The 18,033-nt window shown below is 41.0% G+C and overlaps 5 non-coding genes across 5 annotated transcripts; all 5 read left to right on the top strand.

Moving 5' to 3' along the window:
* The first annotated feature begins 11,766 nt into the window (after window positions 1–11,766).
* Window positions 11,767–11,840, top strand: trnan-guu (transfer RNA asparagine (anticodon GUU)). The gene has a single exon. It is a non-coding gene; the product is annotated as a tRNA-Asn (tRNA).
* Window positions 11,841–12,738: 898 nt separating this feature from the next.
* Window positions 12,739–12,812, top strand: trnan-guu (transfer RNA asparagine (anticodon GUU)). The gene has a single exon. It is a non-coding gene; the product is annotated as a tRNA-Asn (tRNA).
* Window positions 12,813–13,282: 470 nt separating this feature from the next.
* On the top strand, window positions 13,283–13,356 carry trnad-guc (transfer RNA aspartic acid (anticodon GUC)). Its single transcript has one exon. It is a non-coding gene; the product is annotated as a tRNA-Asp (tRNA).
* Window positions 13,357–15,442: 2,086 nt separating this feature from the next.
* trnal-caa (transfer RNA leucine (anticodon CAA)) lies at window positions 15,443–15,553 on the top strand. The gene is made up of 2 exons: window positions 15,443–15,480; window positions 15,508–15,553. It is a non-coding gene; the product is annotated as a tRNA-Leu (tRNA).
* A 716-nt stretch (window positions 15,554–16,269) lies between these two features.
* On the top strand, window positions 16,270–16,342 carry trnak-cuu (transfer RNA lysine (anticodon CUU)). Its single transcript has one exon. It is a non-coding gene; the product is annotated as a tRNA-Lys (tRNA).
* Window positions 16,343–18,033: the final 1,691 nt, after the last annotated feature.

Below are 18,033 nucleotides of genomic sequence, written 5' to 3'. Positions count from 1 at the left end.
CACAAAGAACTGTAACATTGTGTGTGAAGTGTCCCCATAAAGCCTGTTTGAAGTTGCGTGAACACAAATTTGGCTTGGCTTGTCATGACTACTCTGAATCGGTACTCAATACTTACTTCTAGGTACTTAATGTAATGTACCTAGAAGGTTAGTGATAGTGGGATCTTTAGGCTAGATCTTACCCTTAACTGTTTTCGACAAATAACTGTTACCTTGGGTTTGAAGTAGAGATGGGCATTTCAAGCAAAAGTTGTATTTAATAATCCCAGAGAATCCTACATGTCAATGGCACAGCTGAATACGACATTGTGACAGATCAATAACTACAGCACCAAAAATGCTTGCTTGAGGTTATTATTTCATGGAAAAATGTGCGCAGCCTCAAGCTATAATAATACTGATTTTGAACATGTTTTTTTGAACATACCTGAGAAACAGCAATGCTAGCATGAATATGTTTTTAACACGGCCATCTTCATAAAGACTAATCCGAGCGACAGTTCAAGAGTATAGCCTATTCAATATATTTATTCAGAAAAATGCTTGGGATGTAGATGGGAGCACAGTCTTTTTTACAAGTCCCGCCATGGAAAACACCTTTGATGGCACAGACGTTGCGGGCACACACAATTATGCACTTACTAATTTAATGTATTAGCGTATTAACCTATTAGCCCATCTGACAGCTCTGTATCAAATTATTTACCGCGCCAGTGTGGAAGGCGCCAGTAAAAACAAGGGAATGCATACATTTTTTTCAGACAAGACAATAGGTATACAAACTATTGTTTTTTTTATAATTTACTGACCAATCAAATATTTCAAAATGGTTGACCACCCCTAGTGTGAAGTGTCTTTTTAAACACATGTTCAAGTTGTGTGAATACAAATGCTACTTGATTGGCCAGTAAGAAATATTTTAATTTGAAGTGTAAGCTTTATATCTACTATCTACTTTTGTGTAATTAGACATTTTATAATTATGGCTTTTATTTACAGATCGTGACAGAGTTCCAAAATGAAGATGAAACTTTTGTACCAAGACTGAGACGGACCAAAAGTATCATAGTAAGTCTAAGTGCATGAAGAAAAGAGAAAATGTAATGGTTTACTGAGTCAGGATTGATTTTAGATTGCAACAACAATTTATTTTTTTACATGAATTAATCAGTGAATTATGTAAATGAATGATCAGTCTTTTGGAGTATACAATGGTTAAACAGTGAAACATGTGGCTCATTTTTTCTTTGAGCTCAGGTTTACGACAACAGATGTCTTATTTTGGTGAAATGTCCCAAATCCCACTTATTGTTACAAAACTTGAAAAACTAAAGTTTTGTAGATTAATTTATATTTACTGAATAATTAGTGAACTAACTTTCTAGTTTTACGTCATTCTAAATACTGTTTTTTTTTTGGTTTGTTTTGTTTTAGATGAAAGACACAAATCTTGAAGATTCTGATGAACTATATGATTCTACACCAGAGAGTGCAGATGATTACGTTCCAGATACCACTTGTGAAAGTGAGAGTGACAGCGATGCTAGTCTTCTCCCAAACCAAAGGATTCAAAGGGCTCTTGATGATATATTCGATGTCTCTGATTCAATGAGTCCTCATCTCTGTGACAGCACAACACCAGACAATATGGCCTTTGACCGGCACATCCTTACCTCTGAAGCCTCTGGAGCAGAAGACGTACCCTCTTCAAGTCAGAACATGAATGACGGTATAGTTGTTACTCAATGCCAAAAAAGAGGGGGAAAAAGAGTCTATGACAAGAGACATTATTGTTTGCATTGCAGTAAGCCTTACGCTAAGATGGCAAGGCATCTGGAAAGAACACATGAAAACAAGTCTGATGTCGCTAAAGCACTAAGCTTTCCAAAGGGTTCCAAGGAGAGGAGGAAACAACTAGATTACATTCGCAACAGAGGGAACTTTGCTCACAATGCTGCTGTTATGGAGTCAGGAAAGGGGCAACTAGTACCATTTAAACGACCACCTAAAGCGGCACAGGCAAATGATTTCATGCATTGTGCATACTGTCAAGGACTTTTTACAAGAAAGATCCTGTGGCGACATATGCGTAATTGTAGACTTTCACCTCAGTCAGTTGCCCCCAAACCAGGAAAGAATCGCGTTCAGTCCATGTGTACATACGCAGGGCCTGTGCCTTCACACATTGGTAAACAACTATGGGGCGTAATCAGTGCCATGAATCCTGACGCAATCACAGACATTATAAAAAATGATCAAGTAATCACTGATATTGGGGAGCACTTGTTGAACAAAGGTGGAACATCGGCGAAGAACCAACAGTGTGTGCGGGACAAGATGCGAGAAATGGGAAGGCTGATTCACAATGCAAGGAGAGTCACCACATTAAAAAAAATGGAAGATCTCATAAATCCAAAGAAGTACATGGAGACTGTCAAAGCTGTCAAGTCGACATGTGGGTATGACAGTGAAACTAATAAGTTCTTGATCCCATCACTAGCAAATAAACTTGGGCATGCCCTGGTTAAAGCAAGCAAACTATTGAAAGCTCAGGGTTTAATGTCAAACAACAAAGAACTTGTGAAGAATTCCAGTGAGTTTCAAGAAGTCCATGAGCAAAAGTGGAATGCAATGATCTCTGCCACAGCTTTGAGGAACATCAGGGAAGCAAAATGGAATGTGCCCACTCTCATGCCTTTTACAGAAGATGTCCAAAAAATGCATGCATATCTCAGTCAACTGCAAAATGAGTGGTACGATTCACTCTCTGAAAGTCCTTCTTCAAAAGCCTGGATGGAGCTGGCAAAAGTATCTCTGGCTCAGATAATTCTCTTCAACCGGCGCAGGGAAGGAGAGGTGGCAAGCATGTCCTTATCTGTGTTTTCATCAAGAGACTCTTCTGATCCACATGAGGATGTGGACTGGGCACTCTCTGAAGTGGAAAAAAAACTCTGCAGACACTTCTCAAGGATTGTCATCAGAGGAAAACGTGGTCGCCCTGTTCCAATTCTTCTGACTCCAAAAATGCTGGGTGCATTAGAACTCCTTGTTCAGCAAAGAGAGGCATGTGGGGTTCTGAAGGAAAATGGTTATATGTTTGCAAGACCTGAAGCTATGACACATTTCCGAGGTTCAGACTGCCTCCGTGGCTTTGCGAAGGTGTGTGGTGCAAAGTGTCCCAAGGCACTGACATCTACCAAACTGCGAAAGCATGCTGCTACCCTTTCAACTGTGCTGAACATGACAGACACAGAGATGGACCAGCTGGCAAACTTTCTTGGACATGATATTAGAGTCCATCGGGAGTTCTATCGACTCCCTGAGAAGACCCTGCAACTTGCCAAGATCAGCAAAGTTCTCTTGGCACTCGAGCAAGGAAGATTATCTGAGTTTCAGGGCAAAAACCTGGATGAAATTGGGATAGAACCAGATGGTATTTTATTTTATTTGACTTTTTAAGGAATTTTTCTATGTTTACTAGATGGTTGATTACATTTGCAAGCTGCACTTTGTATGATTTCTACAGAAAACATTCTGGACAGTGATGAGGAAGACTGGAGCATCCAGGATGGAAACAGTCCAAGTGGTGATGGTGTGTATTGTCAGTAAATTACTCATTAAAAACTATAGTTTGCCTCTAGTATCATAAGCCAGTGGGGAAACAAATAAAATTCACATTGTGCTTAAATCAAAATACTTAAACTCCATAGCAGTTTTACTTTCAAAGTGAGGTTATGCCATGTGGAATACTTTTAACTGTGTAGCTTGCTCATCATCAATTTCAGGAATCAACAGAAAATAAACAACTTAATTGATCAGTTCATTAATATTTACTTTAGATACACTTGCAATGGTGAACATAGTTTTATACTTTAATCGTTTAATGCATGTATGTGCATTAATTAGAATTAAAAGCCCGTAGTGTCCCACATGACAGCTCAATCATGCATTGTCAGCATTTATATAGTAAATGTTAAGTATAAATATTTTTAAAATGTTGGATTTTCATTTATTTCCATAGAAACAACAGCTGAGGAGACATTTCATCCTACTGAGAGAAATGAAATGCCACCACCACCACCCAAAAGATGTAAACCATCTCGACCACCCAAAAGACGTAAATCATCATCAGAAGATGAGTTATCTTCAGAAGTTAGTGCTGTGAAGCGTTCCTCCAAAGGTGAGCTCTTTACATATTCCTTTTTTGTATTTCAATAATGACTGCATCTGCTTCAGGCCAAATGATGTAGTAGTACAAACAGCAACCACATGGAAGTCTTCAGTTACCGTCTCCTATTAATCGTAAATTACCAACTAACAGGAAGTTACACATCTCACAAAGGGTTGCTCTGCTTATCAACCAATAACCAACAGATTAACAGCTACTATTAAACCAGATATTTCTTTCCACACCAGTTTCTGGTCAAAATAATCCACCCAGTTATTGAATACCAGGCCAGATTTTGCCTTGTGCCATATCCCTTTGGAAATGTATCAACCAATAACTTTGTGATTTTAACATTTTGCCACACAATTGTTGCTGCCCCCTTGCAGCTCTAAATTGTTGTGCTCTGTCTGTACATAAATCTCAAGATCACTATGCTTTGAAACCCATTGGTTGTTGTTAATTAGTTACTTGGTTGTTGCTACAATCTGTTAGGTGCTTCAGGTGGAACTAGTTACAGTAACTGATACAACCTTTTCAGTAATAATGCTATAATAGGGGGGCTGCCACTAAGTTCAACCAGCACAGATGGATTCATCCAGTGGATCCAAAATGTTGATAAGAACACAATGACGTGATGGTTTCTTGCTTAAAATGTTTCATGAATGTGTCCATGACTGTAATCAGATTTAACTTTCTTTTTAATTCCAGTAACAGTGACTGTTCTATGTTTGATACTGTAGTAACTGCCCCCATACCAATCACTTGTCCATGGTATTGACAAAGGTTGAAGCAGTGTAATGAGAGGAACTGGGACTGAGCAGCTTGTAAAAATATGTATGGCTTATATGGCTTAAAATTATCCTAAATCATTTAACTTTACTTGTACTATAGATGCTGGCATATAGTGTATACAGATGTAGGATTCAGAAATTATGATCAAATTGCCAGCATACCTACTTATTCTTTCAATTACCAATGTGTTTTTCTGACCATTTTAAGGTAAAGCCCCCCTGAAGAAGAGTCCCTGGCAGCAGACAGAGGTGCAGGCCGTGGAAAGGCACATGAATCGATTCATCACATCTTGTGTTGTACCAGCAAAGAGTGACTGTGAGAAGTGTTTAAAGGCTGAACCAGAAGCTCTTAAGAACCGGGACTGGCAAAACCTGAAGTTCTACATTTACAACAGAATCACAGCTTACAAAAGAAAATTTCAACATAAATAGTTTGAATGTCACCAACTATCTGGTAGGCCATGTTTTTTCCCCCCTCCACGTCTGAAAACGGGTTCAATATCTTGCATTTGATTTTTGTTTTCTTAAATTCCTTGTAAAACTCAGACAACAATAGTTGGATCAACAAGAGTTTGATGGGTTCATTTGAGCTCATATATTGAGTTTGTTAATACTTGAACTCATGTGTTGAGTTTGTTAATACTTGAACTCACGTGTTGAGTTTGTTAATACTTGAACTCATATGTTGAGTTTGTTAATACTTGAACTCATATGGTGAGTTTGTTAATACTTGAACTCATTAAAAGTTGATATCTGCAATCTAAATGTGAGTTTAATACTTTTTATTAGTAGTTAGTAGTTATTAGTTTTGTCAAGGTGATACTAAGTGAAAAAGGATGAAGTCAATCACCCAGGATCAGCTAACTCTTAGGTGGTGCTGGGTGGTTGACTGTGATTATAAATATAATATAATAGTTTTGACTTGGTTAGAGTTAAATCAAGACTAGCTTTTAACAGTAAAAGGAGAAAGGTATAAAGATTTGATTTTTGGGTATGGTTTGGAAAATATCCAGACAATATTTTTGAGACTGAATCTTTTGAGTGTAAATAAAGAGAGTATTTCTTTCTTTCATCTAAACACTTCAATCACACTGATTGAACTATCAAAAGTAGGGATATCAATTAGTCAAACATTTTGCTATGTTGTGAAGATGTTACATACACAGCAAGAGGTGTTCTATGCAAAAATTGCACTTTGCAGCACTAGCGCCTTTTCAAGCCTAATGCTACGTCTCTGTTATCTATGAAGCAAAGCTGAATTTCAGAATTGAAGTACAGATGTGCTACTAATTTATCTTCAAATTCTAATTAGATTAAACTTTTTTTTAACAAATGCAATATAATTTGTCATAAGTAATATACTTGTTGCAAAGTCCCCACTAATCACATGGGGATTTGTGTGAATTATGCTAATAATATGTAAATGTAGTCCCCATCAACCATGATAACTTGATTTTTCACACGTCCCCACTGAGCATGGTGAAATCATTACTTCAACAATTCAGATGTTTGAAGTCGTGTATGAGCTTACAAGGACGTGGTCAGAATACCTGATTTTTTTCATCTTTTCAGAACCTTTAGAAAGGGTGGTACCCACAAATGATGATCAAAAAGTTGGTCCTCCTAAAACATGGAAACCAGTATGTGTGTGTGTGTGTGTGTGTGTGTGTGTGTGTGTGTGTGTGTGTGCGCGCGTACATGCGCGCAGCTCATAGCCTTCCAAAGACATCTAAGATATGAATGATATGAATGTTTCAGTACGGTCGTACATCGGCCGTTTTACCGATGAAGGGTTTGGGAGTGGCGAGCTTTAGACGCTGTGTTAAAATGAAACGGCCTACGTCGTGGGCTAAAAAGCTAAATAATAATATATAAATAATAAGCTAAATTGCCATCTTCAAGTATTGGAATGAAGATCTGCTCAAATGAAAACTCGCCATGGTTGTGACCATTAGAAGGAATAAGCCTGAGTTTCCCCCAGTCCATCTGCAGGCGAGCCACAGACCTGTGCGCTCCTCAACATTGGCCTTCACTGCAACACACACTTTCTGTAATCTGCATATCGCATGTCATATGTGCCGAAGAGGTGGAAAATGTTCTCCTCCTCAGCACAGCGCACAGGGACCCAGTGGTCAGCGAGGATGAGCACCGAAAACCCCAACTAATCCTGGACTGCGCGTGCGTGTGCCATAGACTAATGCTGTATTCATTATAATGGATGTCTATGGGAGCCGTTTCTGTAATCTGCCATTGCAGAAAAACTAAAAAGCTGATAAAACTGATGTTTTAGCTCATCAATGACATATGCCAGACCTAATAATCCCCCATAGAATATTTCACTTTGCATTGCATATATTGAAAATACAGCAGTTTTTGTGACTGTTTTTTGACGAAAATTGGTGTTTACCTCATATACACTGGTATTTAAAGGGTTAATTTTTTGAAAATAATTGAAAACTTGATGGTTATGATCAGAACTGAAGTGGAAGAAAAGATTTCTGAAAAAAAAAGTGGAAAAAAATATTAACATATGGTATTTTGGGGATCATTTTAGAAGGGGACAAAAATGGCCCTTTTCAGAAATTAAGGATTTTTTTTTTAAATCAGGCATAACAAAAAAATTAAAAATCCCTAAAAATCAATGTTGTTGCTAATCATTGACATATCCCAGACCCTAATTATCCCTACTCAATAATTCCACTCTGCATTCCATATTTTGAAAATACTGGCACCTAAAGGCTTCAAAATTGAGCTAAAAAGTTCAAATTGGCATTTAAAGGGTTAATTTTTTTGAAAATAATTGAAAACTTGGTAGTTATGATCAGAACTGAAGTGGAATAAAAGATTTATGAAAAAAAAAGTGGAAAAAAATATAAATATATGATGTTTTTAGGTCGTTTTAAAAGGGGACAAAAATGTCCCTTTTCAGAAATTAAGGAGTTTTTTTTTTACACAATGAAAAATTGCATTGCATATGATGTGTGTTTGAAATTCAAAAAAATAGTCAAAAATACACAACTGGACCAAATATGATGAGTATCACTATCTACAGTGTGAAATTAGAGGAGAAAGTACACCCCAAGTGGACAAAAATGTCCCCTATCAGGGATTAGGGTTAACACTTTGACCAGAGCTGTTTCAGTGCTGTGATGACGTCTGAAGCCTGATTGAAACTTATCAAGACTTCCACTTTCATTCAGAAAGTCGTTGAGCTGGTTAAATACAACTTTCTCAATAATCTTGGATATAAAAGAGAGATTAGAGACAGGTCTGTAGTTGTTCATCATAGAGGCATCTAGAGTTCTCTTCTTTAGGAGTGGCTTAATGGCAGCTGTCTTTAGTGACTTGGGAAAAATGCCTGATGCCAGTGAGCTGTTAACTATTCGTAGGAGATCACTTTCTACTGAGGTAAAAACAGTTTTTAAAAAGTCGGATGGTATTATGTCCAGAGAACAAGTTGTTGATTTCAGCTGCCGAACTGTTTCCTCTAGGATTTTTAAATCAACATTATTAAATTGTGACATAACGTCAGAGTTATTTCTAGGTTTTAGACACAGATTAGTTTTCTTGTTTGTCTGTGTTGCGTGAATGTTTTGTCTAATTGTTTTGATTTTTTGGCTAAAAAAGTTGGCAAATTCGTTGCATTTCTCAGTGGAGAGGAGGTCTGGGTTTGACTGTTTAGGAGGATTTGTGAGTTTTTCAACCATAGCAAACAGAGTTCGAGAATTGTTGACATTCTTATTAATCATTTCAGATAAATGCAGCTGTCTGGCCTTGCACAGCTCATTGTTATAACTACGCAGGCTTTCTTTATATAGCTCATAGTGAATCTGAAGCTTTGTTTTCCTCCATTTACGTTCAGCTTTCCTGCATTCTCTTTTCAGATTTTTGACCGTAGTGGTGTTTCTCCATGGGGTTTTCTGTTTGATCAAGGTGCTCTTGATTCTTATCGGTGCAACAGCTTCCATTACATTAAAAATTTTCAAGTTAAAATGATCCAGCATTCCTTCAACCGACTCTGCGCTCATTGTTGGTAACATAGCTATGGCCTCCCTAAACTGAGCACTTGTTTTCTCATTGATATACCTCTTCTTAACTGAGAAGCTGGTTGTTTGAACATTCTGAGTAATATGTAAATCAAATAAAATACAAAAATGGTCAGACAAAGCCAAATCAATAACCACAACAGAAGAAATATCAACACCTTTAGAAATGACCAGGTCCAGAATGTGACCTCGAAGGTGGGTAGGTTCTGTTACATGCTGCCACAAACCAAACATGTCCAGCACAGAAGAAAATTCTTTGGCATTATCAGCCGTCATATTATCTATGTGAATGTTAAAGTCCCCGGTCAAGATAAAATGGTTAAAATCAGTCGAAATAACAGACAATAATTCAGAAAAATCATCAATAAAACTTGCACAGTATCCTGGAGATCTGTAAATGATTAAGAACAGGATTTTAGGAACACCCTTTAAAATAAAACTCAGATATTCAAAAGAAGTGAAATCACCAAATGATATCTCTTTACACTGGAATGTATCTTTAAATGAGGCAGCCTCCCCCCCACCTTTCCTCCCATTTCGGCATTTATCCATAAAACTAAAGTTTGGGGGAGCTGCTTCATTAAGAACAGTAGCACTTGTGCTTTCTGTTAACCATGTTTCTGTCAGAAAAAGAAAATCTAAATTGTGTGAAATTATGAAGTCATTAACTAACAGTGACTTATTGGACAGAGATCTAATATTAAGTAAGGCTAGCTTTGTGGAGTTTACACTGGTCTCTGTTGTATTCTGAGTTGTACGTGGTACCGATAACAGATTAGATAGATTCACCCAGCAGGTTGACTGTTTTCGATTCCTTCTTTTACTAACTAATACAGGAATCCTATTGGGCCCCAGCTTGTTCTCAGAACAGCTGTCAGAAGTCGGACTTCTATAGCAGGGACCCTGAACACATCATGGCATGGTATCTTTGGTTTGAACAGTGCTATCTTTGTTTTGAACTCTGGATGTTGTGCTGCTCCTTGAACATCCTGCACATCCCCTTGTGTCCTGCTCTGCCAGGACAGATGATGTAAGAGGAGGAGGAGGGGGTGCCCTGTGTTTCTTGGTAGATGGTGGTCGCTGGAGTCCTGGCTGGGATAGAGACATCCTTTTGAGACCTTGGGTGATGTGGAGTAAAGGGTCTGGTGAGGGGGGAGGGCTGGGGGTTGTTTGCCTCGCTGCTGTGTCCTTCAGTCTAATCTGTACAGTCATGTTTGGGTTTGCCGTCCCAACAGCATGACGTAAATGTGCACCAAGTAATCTGCATCCAGTTCGATTGGGATGCACGCCATCAGGTCTGAAACGCTCCTTACAGTTCCAAAAGATATTAAAGTTATCAATGAACTTAATCCCATGGGCGATGCATGCATTTGACAACCATGTGTTCAGGCCAAGAAGTCTGCTGAAAAGTTCAATTCCTTTACCCACAGTAGGAATGGGGCCAGAAATGGAGACCCGGTGTGCTCCATAGTGACACAGTCTCTCCAACAGCAGAGAAAAATCTTCTTCAAGATCTCAGAGCCAGTCTTCCTTCTCAGAATATCAAAAGACCCTGTGTGGACAATGATCCTCGTGCCATCTGGATGAGTAGACAGAATGGTCGGCAAAATATCTATCAGTTCCCTGACTGATGTATCAGAAAAAGTTATATTTTCCGTCTTTGCCATTCTGACATGCTGTGTTATAGAGTCCCCGATTAGAATGGTGTCTTTTGCTTTTTGTGTGGAGGTGTCGATCGCTTCTGTAGTCCTCACCTTGGTTGTGGGATTTGGGCTTCTCCTGATGATCTGGTTAGCCCTAGGCTGAGGTTTGGGGCCATTTATTTTGTTTGTCTTCATGTTTGGGTTACATTCATCATCACACACTCTATTTTGAGTCAATGGATCGTATCTATTGTGCAATAGAACTTCAGGTGGCGGAGTGAGTGCTGGAGGTTTAGGTTTAGTGCTGGATTTACCTCTGCGACGGACAACATGAGACCAGATCCTGGCTGGGGTTGATGATTTGGGTTTGGCACCAACACTGTTCCAGTGTGAGATGTCAGTCGGACCGTCCGGTTTGGAAGCTTCACCAGATATTCCAGTGTCATTTGAACAGATCCAGGGAAGTGTGTCAGCCAGGGCTGCAGTGTGAGATTCCACATCAGCTGTGATCCCGTGTAGAAAGATCTGAGTTAGTCCTTTGGCACATGAAGGCTCCACAGCCTGCGCAGGAACTATAATAGAGTCAATAAATTCCTCGTCGTTACGAATGTCTTGCAGCGTTTCAATCCTCTTCTCGAGCTGTGCTACCTTCGCAAAGAGTAGCTCACACTGTGTGCAGTTCACTGATACTGCAGGGTTAGGAGACATTTTTTCTGTCCGATTCTCTTTGTAAACAGGAGGGCTAATACCGTTTACAAATATACAATTAAAAGAAAAAGAATAAAAGAATAAAATTATATCCAAGACTTGTGGAAAGAAGTAGAATGATTTAAAAGCGAATAAAGCAATAAGCAGCAGGAGGAAGCAGGAGAAAGCAGAGACACGTCTGCACTCTTCAGAAGCAGGAAGAACTGTAATATGACTAAAAAAAAGTTGCAGACCGCAGCTTTAACAAGTCAGAGCAGGAAGTTATTGACTACTTGTTGTGTGCTACTTTACTTGTTACCTACACAGCAGATATCAACCTTATGACAAACATTAATAAATCGAACACATACTCTAATGAAGGGATGAGAGGTGGTAGTGATCGATGCCACGCCCACAGACAGCTACAGCAAGTCTCTGTGGCGCAATCGGCCAGCGCGTTAGGCTGTTAACCGAAAGGTTGGTGGTTCGAGCCCACCCAGGGACGTTCTGACTTATGCGTATTACGTGAGTTAAAGCAAACATTCTGCTGCCAAAACGCTCTCCTTACGTATTATACACGCTCCTTGGCAAAATATTTCTCCAAGGGTGACCTGTTAAGTACAGTGTAATGCATGACTCAACCTGGAGGCTCCTCTGTCTTTTGTCAAAATTGCACAAGCAAAGTGAAAAAAGAACCTTTTTGTCATATTGCTATGAAAGTCACACACAAACAAGAAAAAATTCAAAAAGGCTGAGAGACCAAATGAGGGCACTTGGGAAACAATTTGACATTAAATCTCTTTCTTTAACAAGTCGGACCAGGAAGTTAATGACTACTTGTTGTGTGCTACTTTACTTATTACCTACACAGCAGATATCAACCTTATGAAAAACATAAATAAATCGAACACATACTCTAATGAAGGGATGAGAGGTGGTAATGATCGAGGCCACGCCCACAGACAGCTACAGCAAGTCTCTGTGGCGCAATAGGCCAGTGCGTTAGGCTGTTAACCGAAAGGTTGGTGGTTCGAGCCCACCCAGGGACGAGTTTGTGTACCAACAAATCTACCGGTCAGCAACCAATTGTAGGTTTGGTAGCAAATCGATAGCTGTAATGGGTGACTTGTCCCACTGAACTCACAAGTTATTCTTTAAGTCATTTGGTTGACAAGAGTTAAGGTGCCAAAGCATTCTGAGCTTTTTGATGAGAGATATTACAATTGTATTGTAACTGGTAATCTTGCTGTATAGCACCTCCTACTTTTCGGTTCAAGTTTGACATAGATCAGCAGCAGTTCACTCGAGTCTCATCACGTAAAAATACAGAAAGCTTGCATCTACTGCCATGAGGGGGCAGTCAAGCTCGAAGCCACGCCCACTGCCAACAAGAGCCAGGCAGAGTCTCTGTGGCGCAATAGGTTAGCGCGTTCGGCTGTTAACCGAAAGGTTGGTGGTTCAAGCCCACCCAGGGACGTTCTGACTTATGCGTATTACGTGAGTTAAAGTAAACATTCTGCTGCCAAAACGCTCTCCTTACGCATTATACACGCTCCTTGGCAAAATATTTCTCCAAGGGTGACCTGTTAAGTGCAGTGTAATTCATGACTCAACCTGGAGGCTCCTCTGTCTTTTGTCAAAATTGCACAAGCAAAGTGAAAAAACAACCTTTTTGTCATATTGCTATGAAAGTCACACACAAACAAGAAAAAATTCAAAAAGGCTGAGAGACCAAATGAGGGCACTTGGGAAACAATTTGACATTAAATCTCTTTCTTTAACAAGTCAGACCAGGAAGTTATTGACTATTTGTTTTGTGCTACTTTACTTGTTACCAACACAGCAGATATCAACCTTATAAAAAACATAAATAAATCGAACACATACTCTAATGAAGGGATGAGCGGTGGTAATGATCGAGGCCACGCCCACAGACAACTACAGCAAGTCTCTGTGGCGCAATCGGCCAGCGCGTTCGGCTGTCAACCGAAAGGTTGGTGGTTCGAGCCCACCCAGGGACGAGTGTGTATACCAACAACTCCACTGGTCAACAACCAGGGGGGTATTCCTCGAAAGTAGCTAAAGAAAGCCAGGCTAAAGCCAGAAATCGTCGCTTGAACTAGCACCATCTCCCAATTAAGCCTCAAGTTGCTCCACAAAGACATTTCAGCTGCATCTCAGCAAGGCTTACATAGCCTAGCTAAGTGTGAGTGCTCGAGGAACGTAAGAAGCCCTGACGAGTGGATGGTGGAAAAATGGAGATGGCAGAAAAGGAGAGCAAGACAAGAGCTGTAATTTTTTCGGCAGCTGAATAAATAATGCTGATGGAGCTGTATGAGGATTTTAAAAGTGTCATCACCAGAAATGGTAATACAGCTGCGATCAAAAAAGCGAAGAAACGGCATGACTAACAACTGCAGACAGACTAAACGCCTAAGTTCTGAAAGTTTCAATTGTTAGACATTTATTTTACTGGCCTCATGTATTTATGCTCTCCTCTTTGTGTTATAATGTGTTTACATAAAGCATGCTGAATTGTCTCTGTATGAGATGTACAGCACAAATATACTGGCCCTGCTCACTTTATTAATAACTCAATAATCGACACGCATCATCATACTTTGTGACTATATTGTCGTGAGTGTGTGACCCACATATTATTTTTTCACTGTTACATCTCAACAGGAGCTATCTTAACAGCCAAAAGCGTACCTGGCAGCAGGTGAAGGTAAAGTACAGGAAAATATTTCAGAGTGGTAAGTAGCCTTTGAAGAAATGTGTTTGTCCAATAAAGAGAGCAGCAAACTAGATATGGAACACAAGAAACTGAAAATAAAAGAGATCAAGAAACTGGAGAGGGATGTTAGTATAAATTCAGATAAAGGAGAATTTCGTGTTGTGAACTGTATTTAATTCTGTTTTCTCTCCACAGCTTGAGAAACATGTAATAATAATTAAACAATTCAACACAACTTGAACTCAAACTTGTCATTATTGTACGATTCATGCAAAGTGTTAGAAATGTGTTTTTTACATTCATATTCACAGTGGGGTGCAATGAGCTAAACGTGTGGAAAGTTATAAATCATCTCTGTCCATTTAGCCTTCTTACACCTGCTCTGACTTAAACTGCTACTGTGTCAATGCTAAATTATGAAAAGAAGTTCTAACTCAAAAGTCACAACAATAAGGATCAAAGGAAATATGTGTCCCTGTATAGGTCCCTCACTGTGTCAGGAGAAACTGAGTCCTTTCAGGCACTAGAACCTCCAGGAACTCAACGAAGAAAAGACTTGAGCCTGAAAAGTTGTCCACAAGACAAAATGTATAAAATATGAAGTATACTATTAATTTAAGATGGCTCTGTCAGAAGTCAGCCATGGTGCCTGAGAATTTTAAGCAATGAACCTGTATTTAATTTGGCCAAAGGTCATTTCTATCCATGCCCTTGTTTTAGCATGTGCATGTGCATGTGCATGTGCATGTGCATGTGCATGTGCATGTGCATGTGCATGTGCATGTGCATGTGCATGTGCATGTGCATGTGCACATGCCCTTGTTCCTGGATCAGGATATGGCGTGAGGAGGTACGGCCAACAGATGTTTGATCCAGCACTTAAAGTCAAAGTTCAGCTCTGTTACCACCATCACAGCGTCCTCAGTGGTGCCTCTTTGAATGATCACAAACCTCCTGAAATGCACAATATGAGTAAAAAACATTCAAACTTGTGCAAGAGCATTACTTTCACCTTTCTTTGGGCTCATGTCATTTCTGTATTCCCCGTTTGCTCAAGTATGATCATTCACTTTAAAACAAAAGAAGGAAAATCTGAATAACGACCCATGGCCTCTGGCCCTCTCTTGCTTTCATTACTCATCCAGTGACATCACTCCCTGGCCAATCAGTGGCCTGCAGTCTGTAGACGTCACATTTTCGGCTGGACTCAACTCGAATCCCTGCCGTGCAGGTGCTAAAAATGTAGCTGCTACCAGCTGTTACTACCTCATGGAAAACCCTAAAACCTGAGTCGAATATAGTCAAGTGGAGTAGCGTTTTGCATTTTGGTTCACGTTTGTCATATTTTACACAGGCAGGGATGTAATGGTGTCAGGATGGCCGAGCGGTCTAAGGCGCCAGACTCAAGGCTTTATTCCTACCTTAGGACAGTGACTTCTGGTCTCCAAAAGGAGGCGTGGGTTCAAATCCCACACCTGACACTAATTTATTGCTTAAATCTTACTTTCTTATTAGAAGACCGTGAAGAAAGCCATGTCAGGCCATGGTGAAAAAAGGCATTTATCTCTGAAGACGGGCCTTCAGTTCCTCCCATCAACATACACAATTCTGATGTGCGATGAGGCAGTTCTCCTGCTACATTAAGCTCTTTTCCACTCGTACTTACTCACAACCACCTCAATGTGGGTGGGGTCGTTATAGCAAGGAGGTCCAAAAGTCCTGTGATGTCACTTTTATTGGACAAAACATGACACAACAATTTAGGACATCAAGGTGAAGGTATACATGCTACTTGGTCTGTGTCTTTGCGTCTAGTAATCCACCTCGTTGATGATCACAGAATACATCAAATCCAACTGTTGCTGTTGCCGGGTTCTTGTTAAGGAGTGGCTTTCATGACTCATCCAGTGACATCACTCCCTGGCCAATCAGTTGCCTGCAGTCTGTAAATGTCACATTTTCGGCTGGACTCAACTCGACCCCGACCGAGTAGGTGCTAAAAATGTTCCACCTTGTGCCAGGTGGTATTACCTCTTGGAAAACCCTAACAGCTGAGTGGGATCCAGTCGAGTGGAGTAGGTAGAGGTTGAAAAGGGAGGAATGTGTTCCGATGTCATTCGAAATCTCTGAAAGTTGACTTTGGCTTGTTTAATCTCTTCTTTTTTTTTCGGAAGGCATGTTTTATAAAATGTGAATAGCCCGGCTAGCTCAGTCGGTAGAGCATGAGACTCTTAATCTCAGGGTCGTGGGTTCGAGCCCCACGTTGGGCGTAGCAGTTTTAATAATCAACAGATGTTTGATCCAACACTTAAAGTCAAAGTTCAGCTCTGTTACCACCATCACAACGTTCTCAGTGGTGCCACTTTGAATGATCACAAACCTCCTGAAATGCACAATATGAATAAAAAACATTCTTTCCCTGCCATTTGCTGCCTTTGTGTACCTCAAGTACTCTGGAAAAGATTTCCCTTCAGAATTGCTTTGACTCTGTAGTAGCCAATTTCCTGACAATACCAGTTATGTCACTGTCCATGAGCTTTACTGGCCACAACCCTGGATCATTTGAAAGTAGATCCTCACTTTCAGACTGGCAAATGTCCATTAACCCTGCCCCCTCCTGCTCTTGCTCCTTACTCTGTGCTGCGCTGTCATCTGCACTGCTGGCACTGGCCCTGTTGTCGTCACCATGGCCTGATGAGGGGCTTGGTTCTGTATCATGGATTCAAATGGAGTTTAGTTAAAGCATGCAGGTTAGGGGGCGCTAGCGAGCGGCGATATGTGAGGTTGTGCTTGTGCAGAGCTCCCGTCATGGCGAACTTTTTTTTGGAAAAATAATGGTTATAAACCAACTTCGGACGGTCCATGTTCATCCCTGTCAACTGAGTAATACCAATGTACCGTACTGACGGCTCCATCTGTTGTGATACACGGCCGAACGACAAAATGCCCAGACAAAAAGGTAACAAGAACGAGGCCTCTGCTAAAGCCTCGGACACGGCTGCAACCGCGTCCACAAACGAGGAACCGTCAGACGAGGAGAGCCCAGAGACTCCAAGCTTATCTGCTCTCATGACCGCCATTGCAAACAGTGAAGGCAGGATTCTGGCCCGGATAGACTCAAGTACAGCTGACTTGAACTCTAAGATAGACGCACTTCACGAAGAAGTGGCGTCAGGAGACTCGCCTGGGAGAGTTGGAGTCTGGCCTGAACACATACGCGGATAAGACGGCTACCACTGAAAACGAAGTAAACAAGCTAAAGGCGGAGGTCACATCACTTCGTCAGAGAGTAGAGGAAATTGACGGGGGGCAGCGCCGGTTCTGTGCACGCCTGGTTGGGATAGAGGAAGGTTTTGAATCGCGTGGGGGACAGCAGCCCACCGCGGGTATCGCTAAACTACTGCAGGAGCTGTTGGGCCTCAATTTCACCCCAACCCTGGATGCAGCATATCGCGGTGCCCGACGTGCTAACGAGGGGGGCCCTCCCAGAGTCATCGTGGTCAGATTTCATTACCTACGGGAACGGGATGAGGTCTTCCGTGCAGCAGCCCGCGCGGCACCGCTGACCTTACGCGACAAGAGAGTGAGCGTGTTTCCGGACTACACGGTGACGGTGGCGAAGAAAAGAGCGGCTTTTGCCGAAGCTAAACGTCTGCTCCGGAGCTGCCGGGATGTTCGGTTTGGTGTCCGGTTCCCCGCGATCCTCCGTATTACCGACACGTCTGGTGAGGAGAGATGGTTTGAGGATCCAGCGGCAGCGATGGAGTATATCAAAAACAACTTGAGGCCAAGGGACATTGCAGACTGATTCACCACACAGGACAATGATGACTAGACGTCGGGAAGGATCTGGTGGGTCCAAATGTGAAAAGTCCGAACACCGGGATTTCCTCCCTCTCCCTCTCTCTCTCTTACTGAGCCTACAGCAACCGGGCTCCCAGGTAACACTGAGACTTTATTT

Source organism: Odontesthes bonariensis, chromosome 8, assembly GCF_027942865.1.
Source record: "Odontesthes bonariensis isolate fOdoBon6 chromosome 8, fOdoBon6.hap1, whole genome shotgun sequence".
In the NCBI taxonomy this organism is placed as follows: Eukaryota; Metazoa; Chordata; class Actinopteri; order Atheriniformes; family Atherinopsidae; genus Odontesthes; species Odontesthes bonariensis.
The sequence above is the reverse complement of the archived record's forward strand: the minus strand, read 5'-3'. Positions and strand labels throughout refer to the sequence as shown.